Source organism: Herpailurus yagouaroundi, unplaced genomic scaffold (genome assembly GCF_014898765.1).
Source record: "Herpailurus yagouaroundi ecotype Mexico unplaced genomic scaffold, PumYag 202, whole genome shotgun sequence".
Classification (NCBI taxonomy): Eukaryota; Metazoa; Chordata; class Mammalia; order Carnivora; family Felidae; genus Herpailurus; species Herpailurus yagouaroundi.
This window is the reverse complement of record NW_024412433.1, coordinates 4,544,788-4,560,380: the sequence shown is the minus strand read 5'-3', so window position 1 is coordinate 4,560,380 and position 15,593 is coordinate 4,544,788. Positions and strand designations below refer to the sequence as shown.

Below are 15,593 nucleotides of genomic sequence, written 5' to 3'. Positions count from 1 at the left end.
TGGTATTCCCTGAAAGCACGTTGGACTAGCGCATCTCGTTAATGAACATCTTTTAGCGTTCCTTCGTGTCGCTGCTCTTTTTTCCTGTTACATACTTAGCTGGGGGGCTGAACCGAGATCATCCGTCGAGGGTTTCCAGGCTGGAAGTGGCTGCCCTTAAATCCGTGTATATTTCTACCCCGGGACTCTTGGCATTTCTAATTCCTTCTATTTCTCTAGCCTCCGTATCAGCAGTTATCTTGAGAGGTGGCCTGTCTTGGGTGAAAAATCTTTACAAACAAGTACAATTTGATGTGAAATGTCCTTGGGGACAATAACCAGCTAAGAGAGGATGCAAATTTTACAATCAGAGTGCTTCAGAGTAGCTTCCTCTTTGCCTCTCTGGGAGGCATTTTGAACACTGCAGCAGGAGGTTAGAAATCAAGGGTTCCGTCTCATTTTGCCGCTGAGCCTGTGTGCGCTCACAAACAATGGCAAAAACACTTCCTTCTACTATTTTTTTTTTTTAAGCCGCCCAGCCTCTCCAAAGAAGTCCACCGGGAAATACAACCCGGCCTCTCTTCCACGTCCAGAGCCTAACTGGCTGATGTCCAAGTTGCTATTTGCAACGAAGATACCTTTCAGAAGAACGAGGGCAACCAGCCCATCCTCCAGAGGGCTGCGGGTGCCCTTTTCATTTTTAATGAAGAGCTCTAATTGGCTAAATCTGGGCACTTCCTTCGAGCAGGTAGCGGGGTAAGTTGCAGACCACACGCACGAGAGAAAACAACACAAACAATTGACTGAGGCACACATCTCTGCTGGCGCTCACTGGGCAGTCATCGAAAATGAAGGTGTGGGAGCCTGTTTAATGACACGGAAAGCTATTTGCAGTGGTTATGGGAAAAGATTAGGTTACAAAACAGCACTGAACAGTCTTGTTTTTTTTTTTTAAAACCAGATACATACAGGCACAGAGAGAAACAAACCTAGAAATGTATAGGCCGGTGTGTGTTTACCTGTGGATGATGGGGCGAGGGACGCTTTTCTTTCCTTTTTGCCTGCCCGTATCTTCGAAATTTCCATAATGGATCAGAGTTATGGCTCGAAACAGGAACAACGGAGGTTGATGATAGCAAACCCATCCCCCACCAGCCACAGCAACAGTTCACGGAGTCTCAGAAATGGCTAGCATTCCAGGGTCCCAGAACGTGCTCAGAGTTTCCATTGCCCTGTCCGGATATAAGCAGCGATCTCAGGAAGTATGTACCGAGTACCTCCGAGAGGGTGAGTCTGAAGGACAGGGCAGGGGTGGTGATAAGTGAGAGCAGTCTCGGGGGCCTCCCAGACCTGACCTTGTACGTGTCAGTGTCTCTAGTGGAGAAGAAGTGGCCCAGCGAGGACAGCACCACCCAAGCTTTGGTTCGACTGTGTGGGCAGCCCAGCTTCGGCTGAGTCCTCTCCTCTGAGGGCAGATTCCGTGAGCAGGTTTCTTGCTGTCCTGACAGGCGACTCACGAAGGCCTGGGGCCGGTGTAGACGGCCCCTGTCAGGAACCAAGGGTACATTCCCATCTCGGCCTGCCAGAACAAGTTGTCTCTGTCTTACGGGGATTAAGGAGACACTGTATTGTCTGAACAGCCTCTGATACAAAGCAGCTTGGGCAAACACTAACACCCCCCATCCCTCATCGCCGTCTTTGATGATGATTGTGGTGACAGGCTGTTACAGCGGCCTGAGGTTGACAGCACACAGAAGAAGGAGCTCGAGCCACAAGGCAGGAGTTAATAAAGATGAGCCCATCGAGGGCTGTTGAATTAATGTCATTTTAACTTATTTCTAAGTGGGGAAGTAGGACTCTGAGCCCACGTCCGACACACGGCTCCCATCTACCTTCCAGCATCTTCCTGAGGCACCGCCCGGCAATCTCTCAGGTGCAGAAGTCCACAAGAATACTTTTCTGCTGTTTACTTGCTCTCTTCCCCGTTGACAACGACCCGCCAAGCCTCGCTGCGTTTTGTGAGGCCGGGCCTGCTCAACGCTGGCCGTCATCTGCCCCCCTCCTCCCTCCCCATTACTCGTCCTTTTTTTTTTTTTTTTTTTATTCTTGAGAAAGCGAGTGTGTGCATGAGCAAGCAGGGGAGGGTCAGAGAGAGAAGGAGAGGAGAGAGAATCCCAAGCAGGCTCCGCACTGTCAGTGCGGACCCCAACTTGGGGCCCGAACTCACGAACCATGAGATCGTGACCTGAGCCGAAATCAAGAGTCGGACGCTTAGCCGACTGAGCCACCCAGGCGTACCCCCCCCCCCCCCCCACATCACTCGGTCTATACAAAGCTTTCAAAGGAGGTATTTCACAGCCTCTGGATCTGAGCTGAGAGGTCTCTAGTACTTGATCTTTTAAGTTATTTTTAAAAAAAGGTTATCTGTAGTTTTTGCGACAAATCTGCATGGTAGGTGGAATTTGCAGGTGGGAAACTTGAGGCTTAAAAGACCAGTGACTTGCATGAGGGCCATATGGGCAGGAAGCGGCAAGGTGGAGATCTCAACTACTCTGGCTTCAGAGCTGTTCGTCAGGCCACTCGCCTGTCGTATCATTTGTTAAACTCTCTCTGAGCCAGGCACCGTGCTAGGCATTTTCCAGAAGTGACTTCTGAACTTTTCATTCAGTCATGGATCCACTCGTTCAGGAAGTGGAGAACATCTTCCATGCAGCCCCTCAGGGCGGGGAGAAGTGTGTCTTCTCTGGGCGCTTCACAAGAATTTCTGGATAAACTTGCTGCAGGACCCAGAAGGCAGGACAAGGCAGGGGAGGTCACCAGCCTCGTGGACTTGGTCCATGGGGCAGGTAACAGCAGCCTGCTTCTCACCAGGTCATGCCAGCAGCTCTGCACGCAAGCTCCCGTGTTCCCCAGCTGGATTCAGTTTTTGAGGTCTGGGCAATGATCTCAAGGTTAGGGACGTGGGAGATGACGGTGACCCCACAGCCAGCACACCCCGTTTGGGATGGGAACCCCAGCTATCACTGGACAGCTTCATGATCCAGCAACCACCAAAACATGGAACCATGTTTCCTATCGCCGGGGGTCTCTGGAGTCCTTGGAGAGTCCTGGCTGCCTTCGCCCTTCTCCTTACGCGATTGCCGTCCAGTCCCTCTGACAGGCAGAAGGGGTTTCATGCGAGATGACATACGCAGGGAGTGTTACGAAGCAGTCTTGTTGGATCATCGTTGCTGCTCCGTTTCTTCCTCAGGGTTGCCATGTGGGCTGATGGGCTGGAGACACGTCCCCGGGGCAGGGTGATTGGAGCCCCAGGGCGGGGTCCATGGGTGGGGGTGGGAGCGACTGTCTGGGTGCTGGGCAAGTGCCAGCCTGTGGGGGGCAGGGGACGCGGGGGAGAGACTTGGGAAGAAAATACAGCCGTGTTTTCTAATGAAGCCATTGCAAGAAGTTTCCCTCCTGTGGATAGACTCCCCAGCTGGCTCCGAATGAGGGACGGGGAAGCCACTGCCCCACGACTTTGATGGAGGAGCTGTTCCACTTTATTTCCCTGGACCTTCTGCTGAGGCTCTCCTTTGGGGACCTGCCACCCGCCCCTTTCTGTTCTGTGTTTTCTTCTCTTTCCCTTTCTTCCGAGATGCTAAGCTGTGAGACTATCAGGCATAAATGTTTACAGTTGAAAGGGCTGATGTGAATGGACAAATCCTTAAGGGTGGGGGGAGATTGAGAGAGAGACCAGCCGGCCATTTCAATCCTTAGGGTTTCTCTCTGAGCAATGGCCACCACTTACATTTTTTCTGAAGTGACGGATGGTTGTGGCTGGTGATGATGTTGTGGGCACATTCTCCCCGGACTGCAAGCGAAACCCTGCATTTTGGCAAACTGAGAAATGATTTAAGGAACAGACTTTGTGACGTCATCTCCACTGTGTGCCCCACTTGCCCTTGAAGTAGTATCTGACTTTCTAGAAGCTTCACCAGCATCCCTTCATCAACACCTGGATGAGAGAAAAGTTTTATGTATGCAGGTACGTACGAATTTTTAAAGTGAGGTAAACTTTGCATATGGAGGATTGCACAGGTCTTAAGACTACAGTTGTATACATTTTGACAAAGGAATGTGCCTGTGTAAATGACATTCCAATCAAAATGTAGAATATTTCGCTGTCTCTGGAAGTTTCCTTGTGTTGGCCGCCAGTCTTCACCCACAGGCAATCACTGTTCTGATCTCTCTCATGGTTTAGTTCTCTAGAATTTTCTCCTTTTTGGTGTCTGGCTTCTTTTGCTCAGCATAATGTCTTTGACATTCATCATATCGTTGTGTGTGTGAGTAACTCGTTAATTTTTTTTTTATTTCTGAGTCATATTTAATTGTCTGGATATACTACAATTTCCAAATTCCCTCTTCTATTGATATTGATGGACATTTGGGTATCTCTGTTTTTTGGCTATTATGGATAAGGCTGCTGTGAACATCTTTGTGTAAGTCTTCTCGTGGACATATGTTCTCGTTTCTCTTGGGTAAATTCGTAGAAGTGGAAGAGCTGGCAGGTGTATGTTTAACTTTAAAAGAAATTGCCGAACATATTAGTGAAGTGATTGTATTATTATGCAAAGTACAAGAGTTCTGGCTGATCCACACTCTTGGTGAGATTCAGTATTTGTCGGTGTTTTCGACTTTAGCCACTCTGATGGGTGTGAAGCAGGAAATTTTTCCTTGTGGTTTAAAAAAAGTTTTTTTTTTTCAGTGTGTATTCATTTTTGAGAGAGAGAGAGAGGGCATGAGCAGGAGGGGCAGAGAGAGGGAGACACAGAATCCAAAGCAGGCTCCAGGCTCTGAGCTGTCAGCACAGAGCCTGACGCAGGGCTCGAACTCAGGAGCCGTGAGATCATGACCTGAGCTGAAGTTGGACGCTTAACAGACCGAGCCACCCAGGCACCCTTCCTGGTGGTTTTAATTTGCATTTCCCTGATGATTAGTGATGTTGAACACCTTTTTGTTTGCATCTTGGCCATTTGCATATTGTCTGATCAAGGCTTTTGCCCAGAGGGTAAAGGTTTGACTTGGCTTCCATTATTACCTCTTCTAATTCTTGACAGTGGGTTGTAGGTTTTCAAACGGGACTTGGCAAGTGATCCGAAAGCTGACAAATCTACCTGAGAGGCCATCAAGGGTCAGGGAAGGGGCATAGACACCTGTAATAGAACATGTCTGGAAGGTGCTGGCTGGAGATGTGCAGGGACTTCCTGACTGTACAGGGTGTGTGAAAAGAACTTAGGTGAACAAGGGAGAGGTGATCGTTCAGCATTGGTGTCTCTTCCAACACTTGGCTTTTGGCAATTTCCACTGTGTGCCACCTTACTTGCAAAACATGGGCCCTCGATGGGACTCAGTTTCCTGGTCTGCAGATTGGGAATTCTCATGCCTTGCAGGTCTGCTGGAGGACCATCAGAAGTAAGACCGTTGGAAATGTTCAGGAATGTGTGAAGTTCTACCAATATCAAATCACCCGATGGGGGTGGCCCCTCTATGACACCTTGCTCTTTAATATCCTTCTGATGCCTCAGACTCCTGTTGAATCAGGCCATGTTTCTTCCCCTCAATAAATCAACCACTCCTCTGGGGTGTGGAAAGAGCACACAGTTTTCCAGATTATGTATCAACACCCACGAGCCCGGCACCTTGTGTAGGTAAACCTCCCGTGGAGACATTTGGAGTTGGTGCGAGGACTTTGAACAGTTATCTCTGCTTGAACCTGGCCAGAGAGTGCCTTTCTTGCCTCGGGAAAAGTCATACTTTCTTTCTCTCTGCCTGGATTTCAGCTTGCCTCGTCTGAACTAGAAAAGCATTGTCCAATAGTTCTCTTCGGTGATTGTTAAGGAGATTAGCTGCTTCCACAGGTCTGGCGCTGGGTTCTGAATGATTTTTTTTACCGAGTTAAATTAATCCAACCGGGACGAAAAAAGTAAACATGTATGCTTTTTACTGATATGCTCATGAGGGAAGGAAGTCTTCCTCACTTCCGTTCAAAGCAAGATAACTTCAGACTGGGGGGGGGGGGGGAAGAATCAGGCTTCTACCCCTCCTTTTCTCATTTTAATTATCTCAGATTTAAAAAAGAGGGTAAAGGAGAGGAGTCTGATAATAAATAGGGCGAGGCTGACAAGCAGGTTACTAACGTGAAGAGAGTAACTTTACTGGAACTTTTCTTTTTGGGAAAATCTCTTCAAAAGGCTCCTAGATTAAAGCTCTGATATCCTTTTTTGTGTGTTGAATTCTGAATTCTGAAGCTTGCTGGTTGGAAGGAAGCACAGATAATTTTTCTTTTTTAATCCCAGGAACTCAGAGACTCAAAGGTTTTAAAGTCCTGCACCCATGGTGAATTGCTGACTAAAAGGGGTTGGAGCAGAAGTGGGTCCCGAGGTGTGGAGACCATTGTCATCAAGAGTAAGAAAATGAAATGGCTCTGTATGTAGGTCAACGACCCCCTCTCTACTGTAAGGTAAAAAAATTAAGGATGACCTAAAATCTACTATGTATAAAAAGATTCTGGAGAAGGTAGCTCTTTCTTGTCAAAGTGATAATATGTTTATACTACCTGAAGCCAGACCTCCTCGGAGTCTAACTTTAGGGGGACTCTTTAGAGCTGAAAAGCTGTGGTCGAAACCCCAAGCCCTTTCTGACATCTATTACCTTTTTATCCTTCAAGGTAGTTGGCTATGTTATTGTAGAGGTGTTCAATGGAATCCGCAAGCATTTTCCATTATAATCATTGATATCGAAGGGATTCTAAGTCAGCTGTTGCATAGTTCTGCCTGAACTTCTGGTATATTCATCACTTATCTCAAACTTTCCCCCAATAACCAGGATTTAAATAAGTCAAGACTGTCAAATTAAATCACCAGGGAGAAAGATTCATATGGAGAGACACATAGAGGCGGACAAGGGATGCGAAGAAGAGGAGGAGGAGGAGAAAGAGGAAGACAAAAGAAAAGAGGTTTAAAAAGCTCCATGTTAATACAAAGGCATTTGAAAAGTCCTTATTAAACAATGTCCTGGACCTGTATGATTTCTGAAAAGCCAACTGAAGCCAGGAAATTAGTTTCTATCACACAGTGGATAAGCTGTAGCCCTAACGGTCTGCATATATCTCAGCTCTTTATAACATCCAGATGTGAGCTTGTTGGCTTGTCAGAAGAGCTATTGATGGAATTCACAATATTTTGTGCTCTGAGTAGGTGTTTCTTTCTCATTTCTTAGTAAAAAGCAGTATTTTTCTGATACCGTAAAGTGGGAGGCTGGAACCTAAGGTGTGAAGCAAACTAAGTTTTTAAAACTCTTTTTATTTTTAAATTATTTTAGATTTATGGAAAGAGTTGCAAAGATAGCACAGAGAATTTCCAAATGCCTTTCACCCAGCTTTCACTAACGTAAGCTAGAAAGTAGAGAATGCCTGCAGCTGAGGACAGAAATGGATCACAAGGTTTGAACTTACCAACATGATTGGCAAACACTGAATTTCTTGACCTCCCAAAGGGACTCTGGGCTCCCAGAGTGGGACAGAGTGAAGAGGTCCCAGGCAGAGCCCAGTGACTCTCAGAGTTAAGGAGATAGATATAGGGGTCTGGGGAGGCCAAGGCAGGTAGAGTTTGAGAGGCAGAGTACTGGGCAGGGGGTGTCTTCACAGAGAAAGAACTTTGCAGAGCGTCCCCTTGAGTATTCAGTTGAGTAGTGATTAGTGTATGTGTGTGAGGGAACTGCTCAAGACGGGAGAAATAGCACCCCAAAAGAGAGGGAATCATACCCATGGTATGTAGAAGTTCAGGAATAGTGTCTGTTCTCAACAACCAGCGTTTAAAACCGCATATATAATGGGGCATGGTTAGATTACTAAGAAGGGTGTGGTCTCAGTAGTAGGGAAAAAATTAACTTTAGTCTTAACACTGCTCTGATCCTGCCTAACAAAGCTTAAAAGCAAGACCCAAGAGGATCAAAGTGTTTCCAAGTAACTTTACATTTCAGAGTAGAGATCAAAAATATTGATAGGGATAGAAAAATATCCAGCACCCAATAAGATAAAGAGAAAAAACAACAACAACTCAGTCAATTAAAACTGACCCAGATGATAGAATTAGTGGACAGGAACTTTAAAATTGTTATTAAGACCGATTCTGTATGTTTGAGAAGCTAGAGAAAAGGTTGAACATATTTTTTAAAAAAATTTTTTTAACGTTTATTTATTTTTGAGACAGAGAGAGACAGAGCATGAACGGGGGAGGGTCAGAGAGAGAGGGAGACACAGAATCTGAAACAGGCTCCAGGCTCTGAGCTGTCAGCACAGAGCCCGACGCGGGGCTCGAACTCACGGACCGCGAGATCGTGACCTGAGCCGAAGTCGGCTGCTTAACCGACTGAGCCGCCCAGGCGCCCCGAAAAGGTTGAACATATTAAGTAAAGGTGTGGAAGATACGAAAAAGACCGAAGATTGGACTTGTAAAGTTGAAAACCATAATGTCTGAGATGAAAAATACATTAGATGGGAATAATGGCAGATGAGGTATTTTAGAACAAAAGATAAACCAATTGCAGAAGAAACAAAATGATAGCACCAGTGAGCCGTGGAACAACTTAAAATGGTGTCATATACGTGTAATTGGAGTCCCTGAAAGAGAGGAGGCGATCACACAGAAGAAATGTGAGGAAATAACTACCCAAATTTTTCCAAATATGATGAAAATTATAAGCCCTCAAGTCCAAGAAACTCAAGGAATCTCAAGGACAAGAAACACGAACAAACTACATCAAAATACATTACTACCAAACTGCTTACAATCAGTGATAAGGAGAAAAATTTTAAGCCGGGAAAAGGACATTATTACAAAAGAACAAAAATAAAGAAGACTTTTCACTAAAAAATGTTAAGTTGAAAGACAGTGGAGCTATGTGTTTAAAACACTGAAAGAAAAAAAAAAAAACAACCCTGTCAACCCAGAATTCTCTACCTAAAAAAGCCCTTTTCAAACACTCAGGTGAAATAAAGACTTTGTCAAACACACAAACACTGAAAGGATTCATCGCTATAAGAAATGTTGAAGAAAGTCCTTCAAGCAGAAGGAAAATGATACTGGGTGAAATTTTTGATCTCTACAAAGAGATGAAGGAAACTGGAAATAAGAACTACCTGGGTAAACATACAAACTTTTTTTCTTATTATCTCAATATATTTAAAAGCGTATGGGCTATTAGAACAAGACAAAATTTATTGCAGGAATTGTATGTAGAAGTAAAATATGTGATACCATTAACACAAAGGCTAGGAGGAGAGAAATGGAAGTATGCTGTTGTACTCTATATGATAGTATAGTTAATACTTGAGAGCAGGTGGATATAGATGTATACATTATAAACCCCAAAGCAACCACTAAAATAACACAACAAAATTTTTATAGAATAAGTCAAAAAAGGAGACTAATGGAATCATAAAAATTCCTTAATTAATACAGGAGAAGGTAGAAAAAAGAAGATACAGTAAACAAAGAAGGGATTGAAAAAAATAGCAAGATGTTTGATTTGAACCTAGCCATATCAAAATCACATTAGGTGTAAATGATGTAAACATCCAATTAAAAGGCAGACTATCAGATTGGATTTAAAAAAAAAGATCCAATTACAGGCTGCCAACAAGAAATCTACTTTAAAAATAAAGGCAAAAACTAAGGTTGGCCTTCAATCATTTGTCAGCAAGAAACTGAGACCTTCAGTCCACAGTCCCTGAGGAGCTGAATTCTGCTGATGAGCATATGAGTTTGGCAGCAGATTCTTTCCCAGTTGATCCTTCATATGAAACCCTGGCCCTTGTTGACATCTTGATTGCAGTCTTGTGAGTGACTCTGAAGTAGAGAACCTAGCTAAGCAATTTCCAAACTTTCACCCACAGAAACTTTGAGATAAGAAATGCGTGTTAAGTCTCTAAGTTTATGGTGATTTTTTATGCAGCAATAGATAACTCATGCAGATGGAAAAATATATACTATGATAACACCATTCAAGAGAAATCTATATTAACATCAACTAGATATATTAATAGGGGACTTAGTAGATTTTAGAGCAAAGAATAAAACCAGAGATAAAGATATCTTCTCATAATGATAGAGGTCAGTTCTACATAATAATGCTAAACATCCGTGTACTTAATAACAAGGCTTCAAAATATTTGAGGCAAGAACTGATACAACTATAGAGAGAAGTAGACAAAATGATTATAGTCAGAGATTTCAACACTTCTCTTTCAATAACTTGTAAGACAAGTAGGCAGAAAACAGAAAGGTATAGAAGTCTTAAATGACAGTGCTAGGCATCTTGACTCATTTGGCATATATAGAACACTCCTCTCACACCCCTCTCAATAACTAGACAGGAATACAAATTCCTGTCTAGTGTACATGGAACATTTGCTAAGACAGAATATATTTTGGATAATAAAAGAAGACTCAAATTGAAAAGGAGTAAAGAGATACAAAGTAAGTTCTCCTACCACATGGAAATAAAATTAGAAATCAAGACTAGAAAGATATCTGGAAAATACCCAAGTATTTGAAAACTAAATAACGCACTTCTATATAACTATGGTTCAAAGAAAAAAATCCAAAGACAAATTAGAAAGAATTTAAAATAGATTGAAAATGAAAATATAACATTAGCATTGCAGGATTTAGCTAAAGTAATACACAGGGGGACATGTACAACACCAAAAGCAAGCCTATATTAGAAAATAAAAAAAAAAATCATCAAATCAATGACATCAGTTTCTATCTTCAGAAACTGGAAGAAGAGCAAATGAAACTCAAGGTAATCAAAGAAGGAAATATAATAAAGACCTTAGTGGAAGTTAGTGAAATAGAAAACAGCAAACAAACAAACAAAATCAATGAAATCAAAAACAAGGCTGATCAGGGAAGGAAACAAAAGAAACAATATAATGAATTCCAATATCATGAATGAGAGTGGTGATAATACTATAGCTTTTAAAGATTAAGGGGCGCCTGGGTGGCTCAGTTGGTTAACCATCCGACTTCGGCTCAGGTCACGATCTCGCAGTTTGGGAGTTCGAGCCCCGCGTCGGGCTCCATGCTGACAGCTCAGGGCCTGGAGCCCATTTCAGATTCTGTGTCTCCCTCTCTCTCTGACCCTCCCCCGTCATGCTGTCTCTCCCTGTCTCAAAAATAAGTAAACGTTAAAAAAAAAAATTAAAAGGATAATAAAGAACAACTTATGCCAATAAATTCAACAACATAGCTGAAAGAGATAAATTTCTTGAAAGATACAAGCTATCAAAGCTCACCCAAGAAGAAATATTTTCAGTAGTACAACAGCTATTAAAGAAATTGAATTAATATTTAAAAACCTTCTCATAAAGAAAACTCCAGGCCCAGATTGCTTCATTGATGAATGCTACCAAATATATTTTTAATTTTTTTTAGAGAGGGAGTGTGTGAGTAGGGGTGGGGGAGGGGGAGTGAGAGAGAGAGAGAGAGAGAGAGAGAGAGAGAGAGAGAATTCTAAGCAGGCTCCATGTTGAGCATGGAGCCCAATATGGGGCTCAATCCCATGACCTTGGGTTCATGACCCAAGGTGAAATCAAGAGTCAGATGCTCAACCGACTGAACCACCCAGGTGCCCCACTACCAAACATTTAAGAAAGAAATAATGACAATTTTATACCAGCTCTTCAAGAAAATGGTTGAGGAAGAGACACTTTCCAACTCATTTTTGAAGCCAGTGTCACTCTGATATGAAGACCAGATAAAGACATTACAAGAAAAGAAAATTACAGACCAATATCTCTCATGAACATAGATACAGATTAAAGTTTTTCCAGCTAATCAGACCCAATAATTTATTAAAATGGATAATATTCATGATCAAGTGTAGTTTATCTCAAGATGGCGAGGTTGGTTTAACATTTGAAAAACAATCAATATAAATCATTATACTAACAGACTAGAAAACACACTGTATGATCATGTCTAAATATGCAGAAAAGGTATTTGAGAAAATTCGATATCCATTAGTAATAAAAACTCTCAGCAAGCTAGAAATAGAGGGGAGCTCTCTCAATCTGAAAAAGTTCATCTACAAAAATCCAATGTCTAATCTCTTACTTAATGGTGAAAGACTTAGGCTTTCCTCTAAGATCAGGAATAAGAAAAGTTGTCTGCTGTTACTACTTCTCTTCATCATTGCCCTGGAGATACTAGCCAGTGCAATAAGGCAAGATAAAGAATAAAGTGCATCAGCTGAAGAAGTAAAGCTATGTTTATTGAAAGATCACACAGCTGCCTGCATAGAAATCTTACGGAACTTACAATGAGTTATGAGAACAATTATTGAGCTTAACAGGGTTGCAAGATACAAGATCAATATGGAAAAATAAATTATTAATTTTATATAATAGCTACACATGATCAAAAATTTACAATAAAAAATACCATTTACCAAGCACCAAAAATAAATATTTAGGGAGAAATCTGACAAATATGTGCCAGCCCTGTACACTGAAAAGTAAGAAACACAGCAGAGACAAATTAAAGACCTAAAGGAACGGAGAGCTTTCTTGTGTTTATTATGTCCATTCTCCCCAAATCTATAGATTGACCTATGGGTCAACTGGGGAGATTCCAGGTTGATTCTGACCCCAGTCAGAACCCTGCAGCTTTTTTTTTTAAAATAGAAATTGACAAAATGGTTTTCAAACTTACACGGAAATGCAAAGGAGCTAGAATAGCCAAAACATCTTTGACAAAGAACGACACCCAAGAACCTACACTACCTGACTTCGAGGTTTCTTATAGAGCTCTAGTATTCAATACAATGTGGTACTGATGTCAAAATTGACAAACAGGACAATAAAATAGAAGACAAATATAGAGGAATGGCTCTACCATGGAGCTCTGGTAACCTTGTGTGTATCCACACAGGCTGTGCAAGCAAAGGTCTTGAACCCCTGCTGATCTAAGTCTTGGCAGGAGTTGTCCTTGGTGTGTGGGACGAGGCATTGGCACCATTGGCCAGTCCTCTTTTCACAGTGTACGTAAGTGATAAATGGTCTGAACTTAAGAGTGGCTCTTTACCAGTTGAATCAGTCAGGCTTTGTCCTGTGTGTACACTTAAGAGAGTCCAGAAATAAACCCATGCACATGTAGTCAGTTGATTTTGGACAAAAGTGCAAAGGCAATTCAGGGCAGAAAGGAAAGACCCTTTGACAAATGGTGCCGGGACACTCGGTCATGTGCATGCAAAGAAGAAAGCTTCGATCTATACCTCACACCATATGCAGAAATTAACAAAAAAATGGGTCACAGACTTAAATGCAAAATGTAAAATTATTAAATTTATAGAGGAAAATTTAGGAGGAAATGTTTGTGGCTCTGGGTTAGGCAAAGACTTTTTTTTTTTTTAAAAGATATTATAACCCAAGGTAATTTCTAAAGAAAAAAATTGACAAGCTGATTCCACCAAAATTAAGAATTGCTATTCTTTAAAAGGCATTTAAAAATGTTTATTTATGTTGTGTGTGTGTGTGTGTGTGTGTGTGAGAGAGAGAGAGAGAGAGAGAGAGAGAGAGAGAGAGAATCCCAAGCAGGCTCCATGCTCAGTGTGGAGCCTGAGGTGGGGGTTTAATCTCAGGACTGTGAGATCATGACTTGAACTGAAATTGAGAAGATGCTTAACCCACTGAGCCACCCAGGCGCCCCTAAAAGGCATTTATTTTCCTAAAAGGCATTTTTAAGAGAAGACAGTACAACCCATAGGTTGGGAGATAATATTTTCAAATTATATGTCTGATGAGGGGCTTGTATTCAGAATATATAAAGGAATCTCACATTTTAAGAAAACAACCCAATGTTAAAAAAAAAAAGGGAGGGGGGACACAAGATTTGAACAGGCACTTCACTGAAGAAGACCGATGGATGTCAAATAGGTACATGAAAAGGTGCTCAACATCACTTGTCGTTAGGGAATTGCAACTCAAAACTACAACAGGATATTTTTACACACCTATTCGAAGGTCTACAGTTAAAGAGTTTCCATAAGCAACCGCTACCGAGGATGTGAAACAACGAGAACATTCGTACCCTGCTGGTGGGAGTGCAACTTGGCACAACCACTTTGGAAACAGTTTGGCGGTTTCTTAGAAGGTTATCTTTCAATCGCATACAAGCCAGCCATTCCACCCCTAGGCACACGTCCAGGAGGAATGGAAGCAGACACCCGTACAGAGGCTAGTACACAAATGTTCATAGCAGCTTTATTTGTAATAGCCCCAGACTGGAAACAATCAAGTGTCTTTCAACACGCGAGCGGATAAACACATTGTGGCAGTCCCATACCGGGGAATACCACTCAGCAATGGAAAGGAGTGAATTATGGATCCACGGCACAATATGCTGAATCTCAAAGTAATCGCGTTGCATGAAAGGAGCCAGACAAAATGTACAACACTGGCCAATTCAGACTGAATTACAGGGCTAGAAAAGCAGATTAGTGGGATAATAATGGGGGGGGGATAACAGTGGGGCAGGGAAACGTCTGACGGTGATGGGTGTGCTCACTCCCTTGATTGTGGGGATGATCTCGTGAATGCATATTGTCCTGAATGCATAGGTCCAGATTTATCAAATTGTGCACTTAAAAACAGGCGCAATTTACCGTATGCCAACGACACCTGAGGAGAGCTGCTTTAAAAAGTATATCTTTAGGGGGTGCCTGGGTGGCTCAGGGGGTCAAGCATGGGACCCTTGATCTGGGCTCAGGTCACGATCTCACGGTTGGTGAGATCGAGTCCCCGGTAGGGCTCTGCCTCTGGCTGTGCTGAACCAGCTTGGGATTCTCTCTCCCTCTCTCTCGGCCCCTCCCCCGCTCCTGCAGGTGCGCTCTCTCTCTACGTAAATAAACTGTAAAAGGACATATACGTATAGTCAGCATAGTTTTTCCTTCAGGCACCCTCAGGTGGTTCTCTCGTCTTTCTCAGTCCCTGCTCTCATCTCGAGTGACACTGGTCGCTGGTGGCCCCGCCTGGGTCACCGAGAGCCCAGTGGCCCCGCCTGCTCTCGAGAGGGCGGTTTTGTTTAATCCCCACCACCGTGATAGAAGGCCAAGAAATCGCAACCCCGAGGGCCGCGACCAGACCATTTTGACTGACGGAGTGTCACGACGAGCAAACGCAAGCCGCCTGCCTCTCCCGGGACTCTGCGGGCCCCGCGGGGACAGACACCCCGCAAGGGGAGCCGCGGGGGTCGGCCGGCAGCTGCAAAACTCCCCGAACCCCCGGCCCTGGGCAGGCGCCCGAAAACGCGGGGCGCAGTTCGGCTTCCTGTGGGACTCCGAGGCCCCGCCCGAGGAGCTAACCATTTATGTCACACTGTGACAATTATTCTGCATAAAATTATCATTAAAAACCCTAATTTTTCAGCCTCCAACGCCGCCAGTGGCCTTTTAGCATTCGTCAGCGCCGGCGTCTGCAGGCCTGTGATCACCCCGCTCATTACCTCGGTGCGGCGCCTCCCGCCTCGCGCTCGCAATCAAGCGCTAATTACACCCGCCCCGGGGGCCGGGGG

The 15,593-nt window shown here is 43.6% G+C and overlaps 1 protein-coding gene across 1 annotated transcript in view; it reads right to left on the bottom strand.

Annotated features, from left to right (window-relative positions):
* The window catches only part of ASB18 (ankyrin repeat and SOCS box containing 18), a 44,734-nt gene that overhangs the window by 24,450 nt on the left and 4,691 nt on the right, over positions 1-15,593 (bottom strand). The window lies entirely within an intron of this gene.